Source organism: Bubalus kerabau, chromosome 17 (assembly GCF_029407905.1).
Source record: "Bubalus kerabau isolate K-KA32 ecotype Philippines breed swamp buffalo chromosome 17, PCC_UOA_SB_1v2, whole genome shotgun sequence".
Taxonomy (NCBI): Eukaryota; Metazoa; Chordata; class Mammalia; order Artiodactyla; family Bovidae; genus Bubalus; species Bubalus kerabau.
Window position 1 is genome coordinate 16,178,048 of NC_073640.1, and position 21,018 is coordinate 16,199,065.

Below are 21,018 nucleotides of genomic sequence, written 5' to 3' on the forward strand. Positions count from 1 at the left end.
CAACAGAAATTTATTCTCTCACAGTTCTGCCGGCGAGAAGTCTGAGGTCAAGGTGTCAGCAGGTTAGTCTCAGGGGGAGTCTGTTGCAGGCTGTCCTCCCAACTTCTGTGACTGTCAGCTGCCTTCCTGGGCCCACAGCCACACCACTCCAATCTCTGCCTGTCTTCAGGCCTCTTCCCTGCATTTGTGTGTCCAGATGTCCCTCTTCTCATGAGGACACCAGTCCTTGGATTCAGGGTCCACTCGTATCCAGGACAACCTCATCTAACTTGATTACATCTCCAAAGATCCTATTTCCAAATAAGGGCACCCTCATAGGTTCCAGGTAGACACATGTTCTGGGAGGACGGTGAGGTGAAACCAGAACTGTCCAGAGCACCTGGAGCCTGTGTGCCTAGAGCTTGGGGACCTCCATGGACATCTCCTGCTGCTGTTGGTGCCATCTGTGCCTAGTGACGAAGGGTCTGTTAAATTGGGAAACTCATCAGACCTCAGGGCTTCCCTGATAGCTCAGCTGGTAAAGAATCCACCTGCAATGCAGGAGACCCTGGTTCGATTCCCAGGTCAGGAAGATCCACTGGAGAAAGGATAGGCTACCCACTCCAGTATTCTTGGGCTTCCCATGTGGCTCAATGTGGGAGACCTGGGTTTGATCCCTGGGTTGGGAAGATCCCCGGGAGAAGGGAAAGGCTACACACTCCAGTATTCTGGCCTAGAGAATTCCATCGACTATACGAACACGACTGAGTGACTTATACTTCACTTCACTTCATCAGACCTCACTCTCCAAATCAGTTTTGAGAAGCACTGACAGCTGGTCACTTTAAAATGTCCTGAGAAAAGGAAAAAGAAACTATAGAGAGAGACCAACTCTCCCGAGTCTGAACGAAGAGCTGGCCTGCCCCGCAGCCTTACCGAAGACAGGCTTGTTCTGTATAAATATTTGGGTTTCCCCCTGCAGGCCAGGCCTCTGTTATGCTTCTTCCTTCACTGTAAGGGGTGAATTCATACAAACCCCTCTGTGCCAAAGGACGTCCCCTTTTGTACCAGAGAAGGAGAAGGGTGGTGCTTGCCCTGCCTGGAGGTCTGGGGGAGGGCTCTCTGGTTTGCCCTCTCTCAGGTCCCCAGCCCCTGGTTAGCCAAACACTAGCCCAGGTGCTGCTGTGAGGCAATTCTGCAGATTAAAGTCCCAGGTCTGGTGATCTTAAGACACGAAGCTTATCTGGATGGGCCTGACCCACTCAGGTGAAACTTGTAAAAGCAGGGTGTTTCCAGAGGCGTTAGAAGGGTCAGAGGGACATGACGCTCTGTTTCTGCTCTGAAGACAGATGGGGCACTTGGGAAAGAATGTGGGTGGCCTCTAGGGCTGAGTGTGGCCCAGCCCACGGCCAGAAAGGACGCAGGACATCAGACCTACAGCCTCCGGGAGGCAGATTCTCCCACAGATGAGAGCCCTGCTGGGGGACACCTGGCTTTTTGCCTGTAAGACCTGCACAGAGAACCCAGTCAAGCCTGGATTCAGATTTCTGGCCCACGGAGCTGTCGGTGGTCAGTGGGTGTTATTGTAGGCTGCTAAGTGTGTGGTGACTTGCTATGCAGCAGGAGACGGGAACCGGCCTCTGCTCTGGATGAGGTTGGGGAGGCTGCTGAGAGAGGGGTCGGGTGATTCTGTCTCTTCTGCCAGAACATTTCCATCCTGTGTTCACCCACGCCATCTACCAGAGCTCCTGGTCCCTGCCCATGACATAAAGACACCACGATGAGCTGGGTGTGGGGGGCCACCGGCTCCAGAGGCTGAGGGAGAGTGGACCTGTGCCGCTCTGTGCTCAACCAGTTCACCAAAGACCCGGCAACCAGGTGAGTCGAATTACATTCTATCTGGGTGTTTTATAGCTTCCTAGAACCAAGGAATCTTCACATAATCAATTCCCCCCTTTTGGGTAAGGTCCCAGAAAACTGCATCCCCTGGAAGTGAAAAAAAAACAAAACAAGAGTAAGTAACTCTGAGTACCTGCATCTTGATACCCTCCTCCTCGCAGAGTGGAGGTGGTGGGTGCGGGGCACATGGCATCCAGCAGGTGCTCAGTAAACCTTGGCGGTTGGGACGATGACTCTCAGGTGGAAGGCTTATTCACTGCCCCCTCCCTGGTCTCAGTGCTGTGACCCAGGACAGGTGTCCTCGTCCCGTCACGGAAGTGAGACCATAGCGGGGACCTGCAACCCTGGCTGCACAGCAATGGCACCCGGGACAGGGAGGAGCTGAGCTTCTGCCCGGGAAGACCACCCAAAGCCCTGAGCATCCTTGGGCCACAGTGCCCTGTGCGGGTAGGAGGAGATGTCAGTGCCAAGCAGGGCAGTCAGGGCTTTGAAAACAGGTTTTAGGACTCATGTGTCAGAGAACACCCTCCCGCAGGGGAAGGAGCAGTCAGAGAAATGCCAGAGGGCTTCTTAAGCAGGGGGTGTGAGGCAGGCGGAAGGATGAGAAAGGCCCCACTCAGACAAGAAGGACCGCCGGTGTCAGGGGTCTGATCTTGGAGGAAGATGGCCTCGGTGTGGCCCCTACCTCCCCTCCCGCCGACAGGGTCTCTGTTCTGGGCTGAATTGCGCCCTCCCCACCCCACCCTCCGCCCCCAGAAGATGTGTTGAAGTCCTGACCCCCATCACCTGGGAGCCTGGCCTTGTTTGGAAACAGGGCCTTTGTGGATGTAACCAGGTTGAGGCAAGGTTGTTAGGGTGGATCCTAATCCAGTAGGACTTGTGTCTGTATACAAAGAAAAGCATAAAGGGGAGGGGCCAGGTGAAGATGGAGGCCAAGATTGGGGTGATGTGGCCACAATCCAAGGACACCTGGGCACCCTGCCCCCGACTCTGAAAGAGGTGGGAGGGACACTCCCCAGAGCCTCCAAGAGGTAGCACAGCCATGCCCACACCTGGACTTCAGACTCGTACCCCGTACTGTGAGAGAAGCCATTTCTGTTGTTTGAAGCCCCTTGGTTATGGCGGCCCCAGAACGCAGATCCAGCCTCCAAGACCCGGGTGGGGACGGCCGCTTGGTGAGTGTGCAGTGCTGCACATGAAATACCTATTCAGGGTGGTTCACAAGCCACCCCCCTGCCCCGACCTGTTCTCTCTCATCATCTCGGGCTACGGAGGCAGGAAAACACATTTTATGTATCTGTCTTCCCTCACATCCAGGAGTCACTGTGTGGTCCTGTTCTGGCCAGTGAGACCCAAGTAAGTCTGCCAAGAAGTTTCTAAAACACTTCTGCTTCTCAAATCAAAGGACAAGTGTGCCAGGTGCCCCTCTTTCCTCTCCCCATCCGAGCCTGCTTGAACACAACATGGCCAGTGTTGGGGGCCGTACCATTGGGGAATGCCATCTTGGCACCTTGTACCTGACATCACCCAGCTGAACTCAGCTTGTCCCGTGAGAAAAATAAAACTACTTTGTTCAGCCTCCTTGGGCTTTCTGCTCCCTGCCGCTGACGCCTTCCTGGGTACCATGCTCTGCCTGCATGAGCCTTTCCAAGCCCGTCTTCCCTCCAGGTGACCAGAGAGGTTAAAGGCAAGTGCTCTGCGAGTCAGACCAAGCAGACTCCAACCCTGGCTCCCTCACCTCCAGCTTGCAGTTCCGCCTCCTCCCAGGGCCTCACTCCCCTAGAAATGGAGATAAAGATACCCACTTGGAAAGATGGCAGGAGAGTCAGATGAGATGCTGCCGGCACTTAGCAGATGCTGGAGAAATAGTGCTGCCACCATTTCCAGGAGCGTCTCCATCCCCGGGCCCTGATGTACGCAGGGCTCCACAAAATCCTGAGCACTGGAAACGCAGTGCACTCGGGGTCAGGGCGAGGACGCTGACCCATCTCACCTGGGCTCTGAACCAGCAGTTGACACCCCATAGGTTCCCGAGCCTTAGGGCTCACTGCCCTAACTTTGGCTTGATCCAGTCCCATGTCAGAGAACAGGAACAGCCCTATATCATCATCATGGTGGTTGGCACTGTGGGAGCTGGCTCAGTGCATGGGGCACGGCACAGGACATCACTTGCCGGAGGACAGACAGCAAGTGACAGAGCAGGGCCTCGAGACCGGCAGCTCCCGCGCCTCCTGCCAAGCCCGACCGAGCTAAGGGTTTTGGCACCAAGAGCAGGAAGGGCAGAAATGCCAGGGGACAAAGCACATTCATGCCTCATTTAACCCTATGACATGCTTTGAAATCAATAGATCGTTATCCTCACCTGGTAAGGAGGCGATCAGGCCTCAGGGAAGGAGAACAGATGCTGGCAGAGCTCACGCAAGAAAAAGTGCTTCCTGACCCCAAATCCTACTGCCCTGTGCCCTCCAGAAAGGCTGAAAATCAAGCCCGGGTCAGAATGATGGCTCTGTGGGCAAGGAGGGTCACTGGAGCTCGGTGAGCCTGGTGTCAAGGAGCTAGCACCTATGGAAACCTGCTGGAAGCTGGATGCTCTGCATCATCATCTTACTCAGCCCTCTTTGGACAGAAGAAGAGACTGAGGCTTAGGGTGGCCACTTGCCCACATAGACAGCCAGGAAGGACAGACTCCACTTCCTACCCAGTCTGTGACCCTAATCGCTTTGAGAATTTCCTCACCAAGCAGAGGCCTTTGCCCTGCATTTTAACAATATATATGTAGGATATATGTTTCTATATTAACATGTGTTTGGCTTCAGCTTAAGGTTTTGTGAAAAGGGAATTGTGTGGCTCACATTGTAACCACTGGTCCATACGTCACACGTGTGATTCTTGGTGATGGGCTTATTTTCTTTCCTACAGGGATAGTATTCCTCAAGGACTTCTAGATGGAACCATCAGAACCATACGTGGATAGTTTATGGCAAGGCCATGCTGGCATGTCCCAGATGGAGGTTAATACTGTCAAAACATGTGCCGGTGGCTTAATGGAATTCCAGTTCCCCAAGAGCAGGGGCTGGGTCTGGTACTTTTCTTCCACCGTGGGTTTCCAGCTCTAAACAGATGCCTTATAGGCACTTACTAAATATTTTGAGATGGTCATTCTAAATTCCTCAAATAAGTGTTTGTGACGCTTCTCCCAAGCAGAATCTTTTTCTTCTGTAAAGATCATGGTACTGGGCTAATTTCTCCAATTAGCAGGATATTTGTCTACCAATTATGATTTGTTATGTATAATTATGTTTCTACCCAAGTGCTTGAAAAGTGGAATGTTTTCCAAAATATTGTTGATTATTTATTTATAGCATAGCCTCAATCCCAGGATGGGAAAGACTTGAGCTGGAAGAGCATTTAGCTGTCAGGCAGGTTAAGTTCTTAACTAGTAGATGAGGAAAATAGATTAAGGGCCACCAGGGATCACCTAGCCAACTCACTCATCACTCAAGTAGGGGAGTGATTGCTGGTGCAGAAAATAAGTGATGTCATTTACAACCTCTTCAGGTTTTTGATCAATTACATTTGACCAAATTTCTCTGTATTACCTATGTGATAACAGTTTGAAATAATATGTGCTAGTCACTATTCATCTGTGGTTCTGACACCAGGTATGAATTTACCCATGTAACCTGCTAATTAGCAGCTCCCAAGGGCAGCTCTGCTTGCTTGCGGTGTCTAGTACATGTAAGGTAATCAATACGTGTTTGTTGACAATGCGTGTTTGTTGACTGAATAATTGATGAAATTTGGATTAAAATGCTGCCTGTGACTTTCCCATTGAATGTGAAGGCCGACTTAGTAGGCCTCCTAGACCCTTCTAACTGATGCTGGGTTTTAATGAGAAATACCTTTGGTTGCAAAGAATGGTGATGTTGAACATTTAGGGTTTATTTTTTTCATAGGACAAGAAATCCAGAGATGGGTAGTTGGTGGTGCTGCCTCAGCAATGATATTCATTGATGTCAGGGACAGCATTTGTGTGATTTGTGATTTGGTCCTTCCTAATGGTATCCATATGGCTGCCACAGCTCCAGACATCAACTCCTGCACCAAAGGAAAAAGGGAGGAAGGGAAGAAGCCAGCAGTGTTCAGTTCAGTCACTCACTCGTGTCCGACTCTTTGTGACCCCATGGACTGCAGCCTGCCAGGCCTCCCTGTCCATCACCAACTCCCAGAGCTTACTCAAACTCATGTCCATTGAGTCAGTGATGCCATCCAACCATCTCATCCTGTCGTCCCCTTCTCCTCCTGCCTTCAATCTTTCCCAGCATCAGGGTCTTTTCAGATGTGTCAGTTCTTCACATCAGGTGGCCAAAGTATTGGAGTTTCAGCTTCAGCATCAGTCCTTCCAATGAATATTCAGGACTGATCTCCTTTAGGATGGACTGGTTGGATCTCCTTGCTGTCCAAGGGACTCTCAAGAGTCCTCTCCAACACCACAGTTCAAAAGCATCAATTCTTTGGCACTCAGCTTTCTTTATAGTCCAACTCTCACATCCATACGTGACCACTGTAAAAACCATAGCCTTGACTAGATGGACCTTTGTTGGTAAAGTAATGTCTCTGCTTTTTAATATGCTGTCTAGGTTGGTCATAGCTTTTCTTTCAAGGAGCAAGTGTCTTTTAATTTCATGGCTGCAGTCACCATCTGCAGTGATTTTGAAGCCCCCAACATAAAGTGTGTCACTGTTTCCATTGTTTCCCCATCTATTTGCCATGAAGTGATGGGACCAGATGCCATGATCTTAGTTGTCTGAATGTTGAGTTTTAAGCCAACTTTTTCACTCTCCTCTTTCACTTTCATCAAGAGGCTCTTTAGTTCTTCTTCACTTTCTGCTGTATTGTGTCATCTACATATCTGAGGTTATTGATATTTTTCCTGGCAATCTTGATTCCAGCTTGTGCTTCATCTAGTCCAGCATTTCTCATGATGTACTCTGCATGTAAGTTAAATAAGCAGGGTGACAATATACAGCCTTGACGTACTCCTTTCCCGATTTGGAACCAGTTTATTCCATGTCCAGTTCTAACTGTTGCTGCTTGACCTGCATACAGATTTCTCAGGAGGCAGGTCAGGTGGTCTGGTATTCCCATCTATTTAAGAATTTTCCACAGTTTGTTGTGATCCACACAGTCAAAGGCTTTGGCATAGTCAATAAAGTGGCTGCTGCTAAGTCGCTTCAGTTATGTCTGACTCTGTGCGACCCCAGAGATGACAGCCCACCAGGCTCCCCCATCCCTGGGATTCTCCAGGCAAGAACACTGGAGTGGGTTGCCATTTACTTCTCCAGTGCATGAAAGTGAAAAGTCAAAGTGAAGTCGTTCAGTCGTGTCCAACTCTTAGCGACCCCATGGACTGCAGCCTACCAGGCTCCTCTGTCCATGGGATTTTCCAGGCAAGAGTACTGGAGTGGGGTGCCATTGTCTTCTCCACAATAAAGTGGAAGTAGATACAATTCAATATTTTTAGTGAATTAAAAGAGTACAACATACAGCAACCGTCACTACAAGTTTAGAAGTTTTAATCACCCTGAAAGAAACCTTGCACCTGTTACGGTCACTCCTCAGTTATCCAGAACAGCCTCAGCCCTGGCAACCACTGATCTGTTTTCCATTTCTATGGATTTGCCTCTTCTGGATGTTTCATAGAGACACGGTTGTACAAAATGCAGCCTTTGCCACTGACTGCTTTAATGTAGCATGATATTTACAAGGTTCATCCATGTTGTAGCGTGTGTCAGTTTCCCCTACCTTTATTGAGGCATAATTGGCAAATAAAATGGAATATATTTAAGGTATACAGCCTGATGATTTTATACACTTAATTTTGATTACCACAATCAAGCTAATTAACATTTCCATCAACTCACATAGGTTACCTTCCTTTTTTATTAGTTGAAGTATAATTGACCTACAGCACTATGTTGGTTCCAGGTGCACAATATGGTGATTTGATACTTTTCTGTGTAACAAAATGGCCCCCCAGGATAAGTCTGGTTATCATCAGCCGCCATACAAGGTTACTACAATATTATTGGCTATATTCCCCATGCTCTACATTTTATCCCCATGATGCATTTATTTTGTAACTGGAAGTTTGCCCCTCCCCTCAATCCCTTTCACCTATTTCACTCATTCCTGCCACCCCCATTTCCTCTGGCAACTATCTATGAGTCTGCTTCTGTTTTGTTATGCTGGTTCATTTGTTTTATTTTTAGATTCTACATATAAGTGAAATCATATGATATTTGTCTTTGATAGCCTGACTTATTTCACTTAGCATACTGCCCTCCAGGTCCATCAGTATTGTCACAAGTGGCAAGATTTCATTCTTTATTATGGCTGAGTAATAGTCCTCGACTATGTATATCACAAATTATTTGTCCATTTATCCATCAGTGAACAGTTGCTTCAGTGTCTTGGCTGTATGAACATAAGGGTGCATGTATATTTTCAAATTTGTGTTTTTGTGTTCTTCGGAAAAATACCCAGGAGTAGGATTGCTGGATCATATGGTAATTCTATTTTTTTCATTTTTAAAGGAAGCTCTGTGTTGTTTTCATAGTGGCGGCATCAATTTACATTCCCACCAACAGTGTGCGAGGGTTCCTTTTTTCCACATCCTTTCCAATACATGTTATTGTCTTTTCAATACTGCCATTCTGACGGGTGTGAAGTGATACCTCATTGTGGTTTAGATTTGCATTTCTCTGATGACTCATGATCTTGAGCATCTTTTCATGTACCTATTGGCCATCTGTATGTCTCTCTGGAAAAATGTCTATTCAGATCCTCTGCTCATTTTTCAACTGGATTATTTTTTTATATTGAGTTGTATGAGTGCTTTGTGTATTTTGGATATTAACCTCTTATCAGATATCTTATTTGCAAATATCTTCTCCCATTCAGTAGACTGCCTTTTCATTTTGTTGATAGTTTCCTTTGTTATACAAAAGCTTTTTAGTTTGATATAGTATCATCTGTTTATTTTTTCCCTTGCTTAAAGAGACAGATCCTCCCACAATACTGCTAAGACCTGTGTCAGGGAGTGTATTGCCTATATTTTATTCTAGGAGTTTAATGGTTTCAGGTCTTACTTTGAAGTCTTTAATCTATTTTGTTTATTTTTTTATGAAGTTTGAGAAAATAGTCCAGTTTAATTATTTTGTGACCATCCAGTTTTCCCAGCACCATTTATTGAAGAGGCTGTCTTTTCCCCATTGTGTATCCTTGCCTCCTTTGTCATAGATTAATTGACCATAAGTGTGTGGGTTTATGTCTGGGCCCTCTATCCCATTCGTCTCTGTCTGGTTTTGTGCCAGTTTCATACTGCTTTGGTTACTGTAGCTTTGTGTGGTCTACAGTCAGGAGCGTGACAGCTCCAGCTCTGTTCTTCTTTCTCCAGATTGCTTTGCCTATTGGGGTCTTATGTGTTTACATACAAGTTTCAGAAGTTTTTGTTGTAGTTCTGTGAAAAATGCCATTTTTCAACTTGATAGAGATTGCATTGAATCTGTAGATTGTTTTGGGGAGTATGGTCATTTTAACAGTATTAATTCTTCCTATCCATGAGTACTGTATATTTTTCCATTTGTTTATAGTGTCTTCAATTTGTTTCATCAATGTCTTATAGTTATCTTTTTTTTTGTCTGTGGTGAGAACACTTACAATCTACTCTCTTAGCAAATTTCAGGGGCAGAGTATGGTATTAACTCTAGTGGTGAACACTGTACATTAGATCCTCAGAACTTATTCATCTTGTAACTGAACGTTTGTAACCTTTAATCAGCATTGATTTCTATTTATGATGACGTCTTTCTCAGCATCATCAGGGCCATGGTGGCCTGATACAGTAGGCAACTCTCACTGTTCACCCCTGGGTTGGCAGCAGAGCGCTTGTGAAGCAGACTTTGGAGCAGAGCACAGACTCCAAGGCACTGTCTCTCAGGAAGGTTCTGTTTCTAGCTGGGGAGCATCATGTACACACAGGAATGAAGACAGCCCTTGGAATCATGGAGCTGTGTTACACTTGCTTTTTATATTATCACATCACAAGGCAACACAAGCTTCCAACCATTATAGTGGGCACCGTATATATTTAATCCTCAGCATGACTCTGCAATAGATACGATGCTCTTGACTATGTATACCAGAAAATCCAACTGAAAAGGGCTTAAATAAAAAAAGAAATTCACTGTCAGAAAGTCCTGAGGTGTGAAAGCTTTAGAGTTGGTGAATATATTGACTCAAGTGTACCATTGAGGACTCAGTCTTCTGCGTGTACATTCTGCCCTCCTCAGAATGTCAGCCCTGACCTTAGTCTGGCTTTCCTCATGCTCACAAGTGGCTGCAACTGTTCCAGGAATCACATCTAGCATCCAGAAGAAGGAAGATTATTTTTCTATGTATAGCAATTTTAAGGGCAAAGAAAAAACAAAACAAAAAAGCTTTGACTGAAGCCCCTTAGTTCAGGTTGTAGCACATGCCCACGCTTAAACTAACTTCAGACAAGAAGAATAGAGTCATCATTAGACTCATAGAGTCATTGTTGACCAATAAGGATGCACCTTCTGAGGCTGGAGCCAGCCTCTCCTGAAGCCCATGGTTGTGGAATAGAGTGTGGAAGCCAGAGTAATATCAGGATTCTGTTTGCTAACGAGGACACTGAGGCTCACAGAGGTCATATAACTTGCAGGAGGTCACATCTGATATGCTTTATGCCAGGTTTCTAGCACAGATCTGTCGGACCCGAAATCTCCCTCCACTGGAGCACCCTGCTGCTTTACACGAGGTGGCAAGGCTGGAGAGGGAAGGGCTTCTGTTATTACAGGGCTGATATTGCCCTTTTACCGTCATAATCACAGTGGCCGTTGTACTCCATTAGAGGCAGCTTTTGAGAGTGTAGGTGCCCCATAATCATTAATTTTATAGCTGGGCAGATACAATCTAGCTTCAGATAACCACATAGCTCAGTCCAACATTGTGCGAGGGTCAAGTCTGCCAGGTTAATTACCTCCTCTTCTGTGGGAAATGCACTCCACAGCCTGTAGTGCTTTCTTCCTTCTTGTCCACCCCTTAGCTAGTTCTTAGCATGACACCAGGACCGGAAAGTGTTGGGTCTGCCTGGGTCGCGCAGTAGCATCCCTGGGAAGCTGATGAGAGAGGAGGTCCCAGGGGCTGACTGTAATGAGGCTGGAGCTTCCCCAGGCTTGCTGTGTCACCTATCACTGCTCCACTGCCACAGATAAGGGAGAAGTGGATGTCTCAGCAACAGCCTCCTCGTCTTGCTCACTCACTCGACACTCACACGGCACTGCACGACACTAGTGTGGAAACAGGGTGTGCCCTGCCTTTATCCTGAGATGATCAGGCTAAAACCTCCTTCGTGTCGTCTGGGTTCATGAACAGTTAGCAGCGTCAGAGGGGACAGCTGGGAAAGCCAGGGCTTTGGAAACCCGGCTTCTGTCTTTCCCACTTTGGCCTTGGACATGCCATTTATTCCCTCTGCCTCCCAGTTCTCTTATCTGTGTGCCGCCTTGGCCAGGCTGCTCTGTGGCTCAGGGACCACAGATGCTGAAACCTGATGAGCGGCTGGCACCCAGGAGCAGTGGCCATGAGTGTTATCCTCATTGGACCTGGGCCAATAAAATTGGGACCAAGTCAAGGCTCCTACATGGAACTTTTTACAAATTACGGGCCAGTTTCTTACCACACATGGAGTATGACTGAGGTGGATTTGGATGGAGCAATTTGATTCAGTAGTCATCTGACATCTTGGCACGCTCTGAAAGGAGAATTTAAATTTTACTGTGAGGGCCGGCTTCAAAATCTTGTGAGCTTCCTTGCTTGGTCCAGGGAGCTGGGAAAGAAACATTTGGATTTATGTCTCCTCCTGGGTGAGTGTGTTAGCTCCCTCTGGCTGCTCAGTAGCTTAATACGTATTTATTATCTCTCAGTTTTGGAGACCAGAAGTCTGAAATTAGTCTCACAAGTTTAAAAATCAGTGTCAGCAGGGTTGCTCTTTCTGGAGGCTCCAGGGGAGAATGTTTCTTGCCTTTTCCAGCTTCTAAAGGCGCCGCATACCTTGGCTCGTGGTCCCCCTCCATTTTCAAATTTCAGTCTCTGCTTGCATCTTCCCATCCTGTTCTTCTGACTCAGACTCTTCTGCCTCCTTCCTTCCCTCTTATAAGGACTCTGTGAGGATATTGGGCCCCCAGATAATCCAGGGTAGTCTTTGCCTCAAGATCTTTAACTCAATACCATCGGTGAAGTCCCTTTGCCCAGTAAGGTCATATATTCATGGAATTAGGACGTGGGTGTCTTTGGGGTCTTTATTCACCTGCTACAGTGCGTGTACAGCAAGCCTGTGGTGGAGGGGACCATGCGGGCATTAGAAGTGTGCTGTGCTTAATGCTCCAGGCAGCGACCACACTCCTGGGGTGACACCACCTGCTGAGGACCAGAAAGGGGTCCTAGGTTATTTCTGATGATGGAGAGAGAGCTGGATTTACAAATGCTGGATTGACACTGGCCTTCTGTTCCCACAAGAGTCCAGACAGGAAAACAGAGCACACCAGCTATCTGGGCAGGAGAATTCAATACAGGGCATTGGTTCAACAGATGTGGAAGTGCGGAGAGGCAGGGAGGGAACCTGTGGTAGTAAAGAGCAAATGTGCATCCCTCAGGCAGAGCAAAGATTCCCCCACGAAGTCCAGTTGTCAGCTGGTTTGCTAGCTCGTAACCTGTTACAAAACAGAGCTGTGACATGTTGGCTTAGCAAAGTGGATTTGTGGGCTATATACCACCTCATCTAGTCCTGACTAAGTTAAACACATGCCTTAGAAAGTACAGAACATGAGGATCGAAGCAAATGCTACAAAACTGGAACACAAGGGCAGAAAGCAGGAGAGGCAACTGTGCGGTTTCTGCCCAAGTCTTCATCAGATCCATCCACATAGGAAACAAAGATGGTCATCCAGTCAGACCTCAAAGACAGTCCCAGAATCCAAGTCAGGAAGTGTATCGGAAGCATGTATTCAAAAACCCAGGACCGTTAGCAAAAATCCTCACCTAAAGGCATCTTTCTGCCTTGAGGTGTCGTATTAGTGATGATGGAAGCTGACACAATAGCAGGACGTTAAAAACCATCGTTTCCTCTTTTACTCAGCACTTTAAAATCTCCATGTTGAGGGAGTTCCCTGGCAGTCCAGCGATTAGGGCTCACCCGTGTTCCATCCCTGGTCAAGCTCACAAGCCTCACAGCGTAACTGCCCCCCTGCCAAAAAAATTTTCCGTGTTAATGTGGCTCTTGTGATTTTACATAAAAGATGAGAACACGAGTGCATGTGCTTAATTCATAAATTTTTAAATGCACATATAGTGTGCTAAAAAGTTTTTGCACTAAAGAATTCACGTCTACTAGCTGTCAAAACAAAAACAAAAATCAAAACCCCAAAGCAGTGACTGTAGGAAACATTTTGGTTTCCTGTACTGTGTAATTGAGAACTCCGCGAGGGCGACGACTGCAGGCAGACGATGAAGGTCTGCTTGCTTTTTCACGGGTGGGGAGCACCTGTTGTGTAGAGAAGGTGTTCGGAGAGTGTTTGCCTGTTGGTTGGTTTTCTGATTTGTTGGAACCAGGCAGAGGGGCCCTTCCACCTCTGGGTGGCCCCCACTTCTGAGCAGAGGGAGGGTTGGGTGTTGGGGAGAGGAGAGCTCTTACAGCCAGAAATAGGGGGACAGCTCTGGCTCTCGCACCATACATGGGGTGCCAGTCCTAATCACACAGGACTTTATAGAGGAAACACGGTTCTGATCCTTCTGCCTTCAAGGCTGGAAACCACTGTCCCTCCTCCCTTCACCCAGAGCCCCAGGCCTGGCTTGGAGATGGAGTGCTGGGTGCTTGGTGTGGACTGTTGGTTGGGATTCTGATCGAAGGCTCCTGAGGAGAATGATCCCCCCTGAATTATACAGGACATTGGCTTGTAAATACCTTTTTTTTTTTTTTTAAATTAAAGCAGAGGGTCCATGACTTTCACCATATTCCCAGATTAGCCTAAGACCCAAGGAAGGCTGACAAGAGTTGGGAAAGCATATTCTGAGCTCAGACTAAGTTCTGGCCGTGGGATCATCTCATCACCTCTCTGAGTCTCTGCTTTCCTCATCTGGATGAGGGGACAGTCCTGCCCACCACCACCACCCACGCCCACCCCCAGTGTTGTTGCCATGGACACGCAGAGCGGTGATTCCCAGTAGCAATAACACTAGCCTTTGCTGACCCCACTCTGCTCCCCAGGGCCTCCCCGGGTTCTCAGCTGCCAGGCTCCACAGTGGCCTTTTTGTTTGTTTGGAGTGAGTTCCGGAGAAAAGATTGTCAGCAGAGTTCTAGAAAACACACACACTCCTCTGCGCTTGGAGGTCTCCCAGCTGCTCCCATGGCCGCCTAGCTGAGAAAGTGGTGTTAGGAATGTTTATCTCTGGAGGAAGCTGAAGAGCTCCTTTCAGCAGAACAAGGAGAAACCACAGGAGCGGGCAGAGGGGCTTGCCGGAGCATCCCAGCATGGCACTGTGGGAATATCCATGTCCTTTGTTCTGCCTCAGCCAACAACACCTCCAAGAGAGGCTGTCAGCCAAGTCCTGGTGATTTAATGTCACAGGGCACACTGATGGCTCAGACCAAAGAGATTGGTCCTCAACTCCAGCGATCAGCTTCCAGGCAATGTGGGGACTCCCTCTGTGGTCCACATCTCTGCATCCTTCCTGTTCCCAGGTGCCATCTTGTGTGAAGAAGCAGGGCTCTTGGTGAGGTTCAAGCCGATCACATAATGGTTAAGGGCCTCTGTTCTGGAATCACATTGACCAGGGTTTGAATCCTGGCTCTGCCGCTTAAGAGCTGTGTGCCCTTGGGAAAATTACCTAATCTGCCTGAGCCTCTAATCTGCAAAATGGCAATATCAAGTACTCTGACCACAATGGGTGGTTCTGAGACCCGAATGAGGTTATTATAATAAAAAAGCATTCAGCGTAGGTAAGTGCAGACACATGGAAAGGAGGTCACAAGGGGTAGCTGGTGTTTTTTTCAGTTGTCTGAATATAAAATCGAGAAGTGGCAAAACACAAAAATTTCGAAGAAGAAAACCAAAAGCCCTCGTGACCCCAGACTCTGGAGGTACACACTGCTGGCCTGTGGTTAGGCTGCTGTTCAGTCTCTCTTCTTTTTTAAAAAATTTTTATTGAAATATAGTTGATTTTCAGTCTCTTTTTAATTTTCAAAAATTTTTAAACTGGAGGATAGTTGTTTTATTATGCTGTGTTGATTTCTGCCATGCCAGTCTGTTTTCTTTTTTTAAAAATTGTTTTTATTTGAAGGATAATTGCTTTACAATATTGTGTCGGTTTCTACCACACATCAACATGAATCAGCCACAGGTGTCGGTAGGTCCCCTCCCTCTTGAACCTCCCTCCACCTCCCACCCCTTCCCACCCCTCTGGGTTGTCAGAGAGCGCCGGTTTGGGTTCCCTGAGTCATACAGCGAGTTCCCAGTGGTTGTCGTCTTACGGATGGTGGTGTGTGTGTTTCCTGCTCTCTCGTTCGTCCCACCCTCTCCTCCCCGCACTGTGTCCACAAGTCTGTTCTCATGTCTGTGTCTCCACTGCTCCCCTGCACATAGCTTCAACAGTAACATCTTTCTGGATTCCATACATACGCGCTAGTACACGCTATGTGCTTCTCTCTTTCTGGCTTCACTGCATACCAGTCTATTTCCTATGCGTGTGTCTTTCAGAGATTCTGCTCACTGTTGAATGAGTACAGCCTACATGCATATATACATGCTAACTTGCCTTAATTCCAAGCATGATCTTTTTTAACCCACTTTTTTTAAACTTAAAAATATATGGCGAGCATCTTCTCCAAATCATTACATTTTTACCATATTGCATATTTTCCCACATTTTGATATTGCTGAGATAAAGATGTGTTTTAGAATCAATGTCAAAAGAAACATGCCAGCTATTTTCTTCTTTCTCTTTCTCCCCTGAAAAGGGGGCTATGAAATGGTATGTTGCATGTAAGGAATGGTAACAATGGAGCTTTTGAAAAAGCACTTCTTAGAAACCACGTCATATTCTTGGGTGCCTTTGCCATAATTAGTGTAACTGACTTCTACTTTTGGACATTGCAACTCCTTCCTTGTGTGTGTGTGTGTGTGTGTGTGTGTGTTCTCTTTCTTTACTATAATCAACAGTGCTGCCAAAGAAAGCATATGGCAGGAAGTACAATCTGGTGGGTCACTGACCCAGCGGGACAGAGGTGGGGGTACTGGTCAAGGTCACAGCCAGCCTGTGGTGACCTTGAAGAGAGGAGGGTGGGAGATCAGGGCTGACCCCCTACTTCCCCCCTCCCTCCAGCCTCATGCCAGGGCTGCCTGCTGGTGAGGAAGGGGGCACAGTTTTTCAGGGCAGTGTGCAGCGGGGCCCCAGATGTGCACACGTGGTGCTCAGCATGCACACACCAGCCCTGGTGAGTCGAGGCACCGGCTTCAGGCTAGGAGCTTACTGCTCGGGCTTTCCCCTCCCGTGGAACAGAAGGTGCGGAGAGCGGCCGCCAGTGCCAGGCACAGACGGGAGCTTCATGCTCCAGGCGAGAGCACAGACGCTGTCTCCTTTCCTGGAGTTCCGTCTCATGCCTGCATCTCGTGGAGGATGCTATTCTTAAGCGCCTGGCTCTGCTGACTTGTGCACACGACAGGAGGAGAGGGGATTGACAGGGTGCAGGGGTGGGCAGGGGGCGCTGCCCGTGCCCTCGCTAACAATGGGCTGGGGCTGGCGGCTGTCACACCCACTGCCGACAGTAATCACATCCTGCCTTTCCTTTCCCACCAGCTCTGACACAGGCAGCCACACCCCGCTTCTGGAAAGCACCACTCAGACTCCAAGGGTGCTTCTTGGCCACCCCTTCCCCCCTGGGGCCCTCCCCCACCGCAGATCCCGCTGCCAGCTCTGGGGGCTGTGTGGGCCCTGGGCCACCACGAGAAGCATTTGGTACTGCAGGCTCTTTGAGGTGGGGCACCAGTCCGCTTTGGAATGTTGGTGGTTGTGTGGGGCGGGCTCACGGGTAGGGTGTGAGGCCCAGCCCGGTCACTTTCAGCCAGGGCTGGGGGGTGGCAAGCAACAGAGGGGTTGCAGGAGGGGGGTGCTGGAAGGACAGGGTCTAGTTTACAGAACAGAAAGGAAAGACAGACAGCAGATGACCGGACAGAGAGGAGAAGCACAGTACTGGGATGCGGGAGGCCTCTTGGGCACAGGGGCGGGGTGCTGCTGGGATCCGCTTGCTCCATTTTACACTCAAAGCCACAGAAAGTCAGAGGGGAGGGGACTTGCCCAGTCACGTGGCCCATTGGAGGCACAGCCAGCCCTGAACTCAGGCCTCTGACACGGGCAGTGGGACCAGCCCAGGTGTCCAGAGAAACCCCAAACCACAGCGTCCTCCCTGGAAAGGGGGTGCTTGTTCCAGGGCCGCCTCCCCTCCCAACTCCTGACCCCTGACCCCTAGGCATGGAGCATTCAGGATTGGCCGGCGGGCTGCGCCCCAGGCAGGACCAGGGTGTGACTCAATTCTGCCTACTCCCCCAAGCCCCAGATGGGGAGGCTGGCGAGCAGGAGCCAGTGCACAGCCACCAACCAGCTGCCCAAGTCCCGCTCAGAATGGCCAGGCCTCAATTTGCAGAGACCACAGAAGCACGGCCTTGGCAGGATGCCAGGCCTTGCCTCTCTGACCACCAGCAAGCCCACCCTGTCGGCATCCACTCACATGACGTGTCCTACCCTCCGTGCCCTGGCCATACCAGACATCTCACCCGTCCCTCCCCACTTTCCATGCATTGTCACTTCACCTGGAACGCCCTCCCTCACCCCATTTTCCTTCCACCCCACTAGCTCCGCACGAAAGAATTCAAGCTCTGCAGTCGGAAAACCAAGCAGCCTTCGCAACTTCCTGGTGCGGACCTCGGGCGAGTTGCAGGGCTCCTCTCGATGTCAGCTCCTCCTTTGTAGCGTGGAGATAAGATGTCTCTTGCAAGGTTGCTGTAAAGTTGAGGGGTGAGGGGTGCAGACGCAGATGTTTGGCACACAGGAGATGCTCGGGATGATGGCTGTTATCTCATTCCAGGGCCCAGCTTCTCCCTTGGGCACCCAGCCTGCAGGAACGTTCCAGGCCACAGGGTCGCTTTTCCTGGCCCCGCCTCTCGCCTCGACCTGGGTCATTTTTTGCAGCACTTCTCAAATGCTGCCCTGCACTGTCCTCGTGGCAGAAGGGAACTTTTCAGCTGCTTACAAGCAAGCCACACACACACGAAAAACTGACTGTTGCCAATTCTCGCCTTCAAAAATTACAGATCATAGTGGAGATGCTGGCCTCAGGTTCTGGTTAGCCAGGAGCAGAGGAGAACTTGTCATTTCAGAGCAGCGGTCAGTGCCTCATGCTACTAACTGCTGGAGTCTTGGCTTACCTGAGCAAGTTAGTGAGCTTGTGTGTTACTCAGGACTCTTTTCACTGCAAATGACAGATTTTCAACCCAAATCCCTAAAGTAAGAATAATATTTATTGGTTCACTACATGGAAAACAGAGTCTATAGTTGTCCTTAGCTTCAGGTACAGCGGTATCCAGGGGCTCAGTGGTGTGTCTCCTTGGCTTTCCTCCATGGGTAACCTCATCTGTTTAACAGAGGGTGATGGTAGCTCTAGGTTTCTAGGTCAGGCTGTGTACTTCAAATTTAGCCACATCTACATATGTCGCATCCCACATACTCTCCTAAAACGTAATGTTGACAGGGGACTTCCCTGGTGGTCCAGTAGCTAAGACTCCACCCTCCCAGTGCAGGAGGCCTGGGTTTGACCCCTGGTCAGAGAACTAGACCCTGCATATGCCACAACAACAAAAATCAAAGATCCCCCATGCCACAGTTAATGCCCCGTGCAGCCAAGCAAACAAATAAGTAATGGTAGTTGAGGAGATAGCTCTTCATTCTCTCAACATCCACATATCATTTCTTAGTAAAGATTATTGATTCAGTGTGGGTGAGTCTCATCTTTGACCAATCATTGTGGCCAGAGGGATGGAAAACTCTGGCTGGTTAGGCTGGAGCATGACTCATGTCCTGGCCTGGTGAAGAAAGGGGACAGGGACGGTCAGTTTAATCAGGACCCCAGCAAGGAGAAGGGGGATGCTAAAGGGTGAGCCATTAGCTAAAGGGTGAGCCATTCTCACATGTAAAGCAGGTCCACAACTTACTTGTGAGTTGCTCTACCATCCAAGAAAGTGTTTTATTTGTTAAGGCTTAGATGATGGAGAGTTGGGGAAAGGAACCCAGAAAAACCACATTCACACTGTCCTACCATGCATGGATAGGATTCAGAGAAAATAGGAGAATGTTAAGAAATGAAAGAGGGACCTCCCTGGTGGTCCAGTGGCTAAGACTCCGAGCTCCCAATGCAGGGAGCCCGGGTTGGATCCCTGGTCGGGGAACTAGATCCCAGACGCTGCAACTAACAGATCCCATGTGCTGCAACAACCAAGACACAGCTTGTGCGTGCGTGCTGAGTCACCTCAGTCGTGCCCGGCTCTTTGCAACTCCATGGCCTGTAGCCTTCTAGGCCTCTCTGTCCATGGAATTCTCCAAGCAAGAATACTGGAGTGGGTTGCCATGCCCTCCTCCAGGGCATCTTTCTGATCCAGGGATCGAGCCGGTGTCTCTTCTGTCTCCTGCACCGGCAGGCGGGTTCTTTACCACTAGTGCCGCCTGGGAAGCCCCAGCACAACCAACCAAATAAGCAATTTTTTTTAAGTTTTATTTAAAAAAAGATAACACAGGCAGCTAATGCCTGAGTTACTCACGTCTGTGTGAGGAACTAATATTCTGTGCTCAGCATTGCATTGGGTGTTTTATATACATTCTCACTTAATGAACCTGCACTCTTGGAGGGAAAGGACTGAGCCCCTGGGGCAGTATCTGGCATATAATAGTATGTTTTCATTAGGATTGCACCTTGGCTACTGTAATAAAGGCCAAAATAACAGTGGTTTAAATAAGACAGGACTTTCTTTCTCTTAACAATTGCCCAAGATTAAATAATTCAGGCCCATGTGGCAATTCTAGCTTCTCTTATACATATAAGATCATGTTGCTCTGCCAATCCCAATATGTGGCCTCCATCTTCAGATCTAAAAGGGCCGCTCCAGCTCCTGCCAGCATGTCTACATTCTAGCCAGGGCAACAAGATAAGAGGGAATGAAGGATGCCCTTTCCTCCTTTTAAGGACTGGCCCAGAACTCTTACCCACTCTCTTTTGCTTATATCCCATTCACCAGAATTTAGTCACATGACCACATCTAGCTGTAAGGGATGCTGGGAAATGTAGCTTCTAGCCAGCAACTATGTGCCTGCTGAAACTCAAGGGTCATATTACTAAATAAAGAACAGGAGATTGGGTATTGGGTGATGAACAGTAGTCTTGGCCTGAGACACTCAGAAGCAGTATCCCTAACGAGAGAGGCAGTGTGTACACTGAATAAGATCACAGGCCTGGAGCAAGCTTCCAGACAGTTTTATGTAGGCTCTACCCTTAATGTGATCTCTACCCTGTGTGATCTCAGCCTCAGTTTTCTTACCCATAAAATAGAAGTAGTGGTAATGCTACATTTCATTGAGTCTAAGATTCACATGTTAAATGTTTTTACAAGTAATGACATTTTTAATTGACAGCAGTTTTCATTCTTAGTCATATACAACATAATGGTGTGTCTTACAACTAATGGTCTCAACAAAATATAATTTTTTTGAGAACAGTATATGAATAGTATATGAATAAATAGAATATACACATTCTACTTATTAATACAAATAACTCCAGTATTCTTGCCTGGAGAATCCCAGGGATGGAGGAGCCTGGTGGGCTGCTGTCTATGGGGTCACACAGAGTCAAACACGACTGAGGCGACTTAGCAGCAGCAGCAGCATCAATAGAATATATCAGATCAGATCAGATCAGTCGCTCAGTCGTGTCCAACTCTTTGTGACCCCGTGAAT

At 48.3% G+C, this 21,018-nt stretch overlaps 1 long non-coding RNA gene across 1 annotated transcript; it reads left to right on the plus strand.

The window, feature by feature from the left end:
• The first annotated feature begins 1,315 nt into the window (after positions 1-1,315).
• On the plus strand, positions 1,316-20,760 carry LOC129631668 (uncharacterized). Its single transcript, XR_008704147.1, has 3 exons — positions 1,316-1,857; positions 16,816-16,993; positions 17,869-20,760. It is a non-coding gene; the product is annotated as an uncharacterized LOC129631668 (long non-coding RNA).
• Positions 20,761-21,018: the final 258 nt, after the last annotated feature.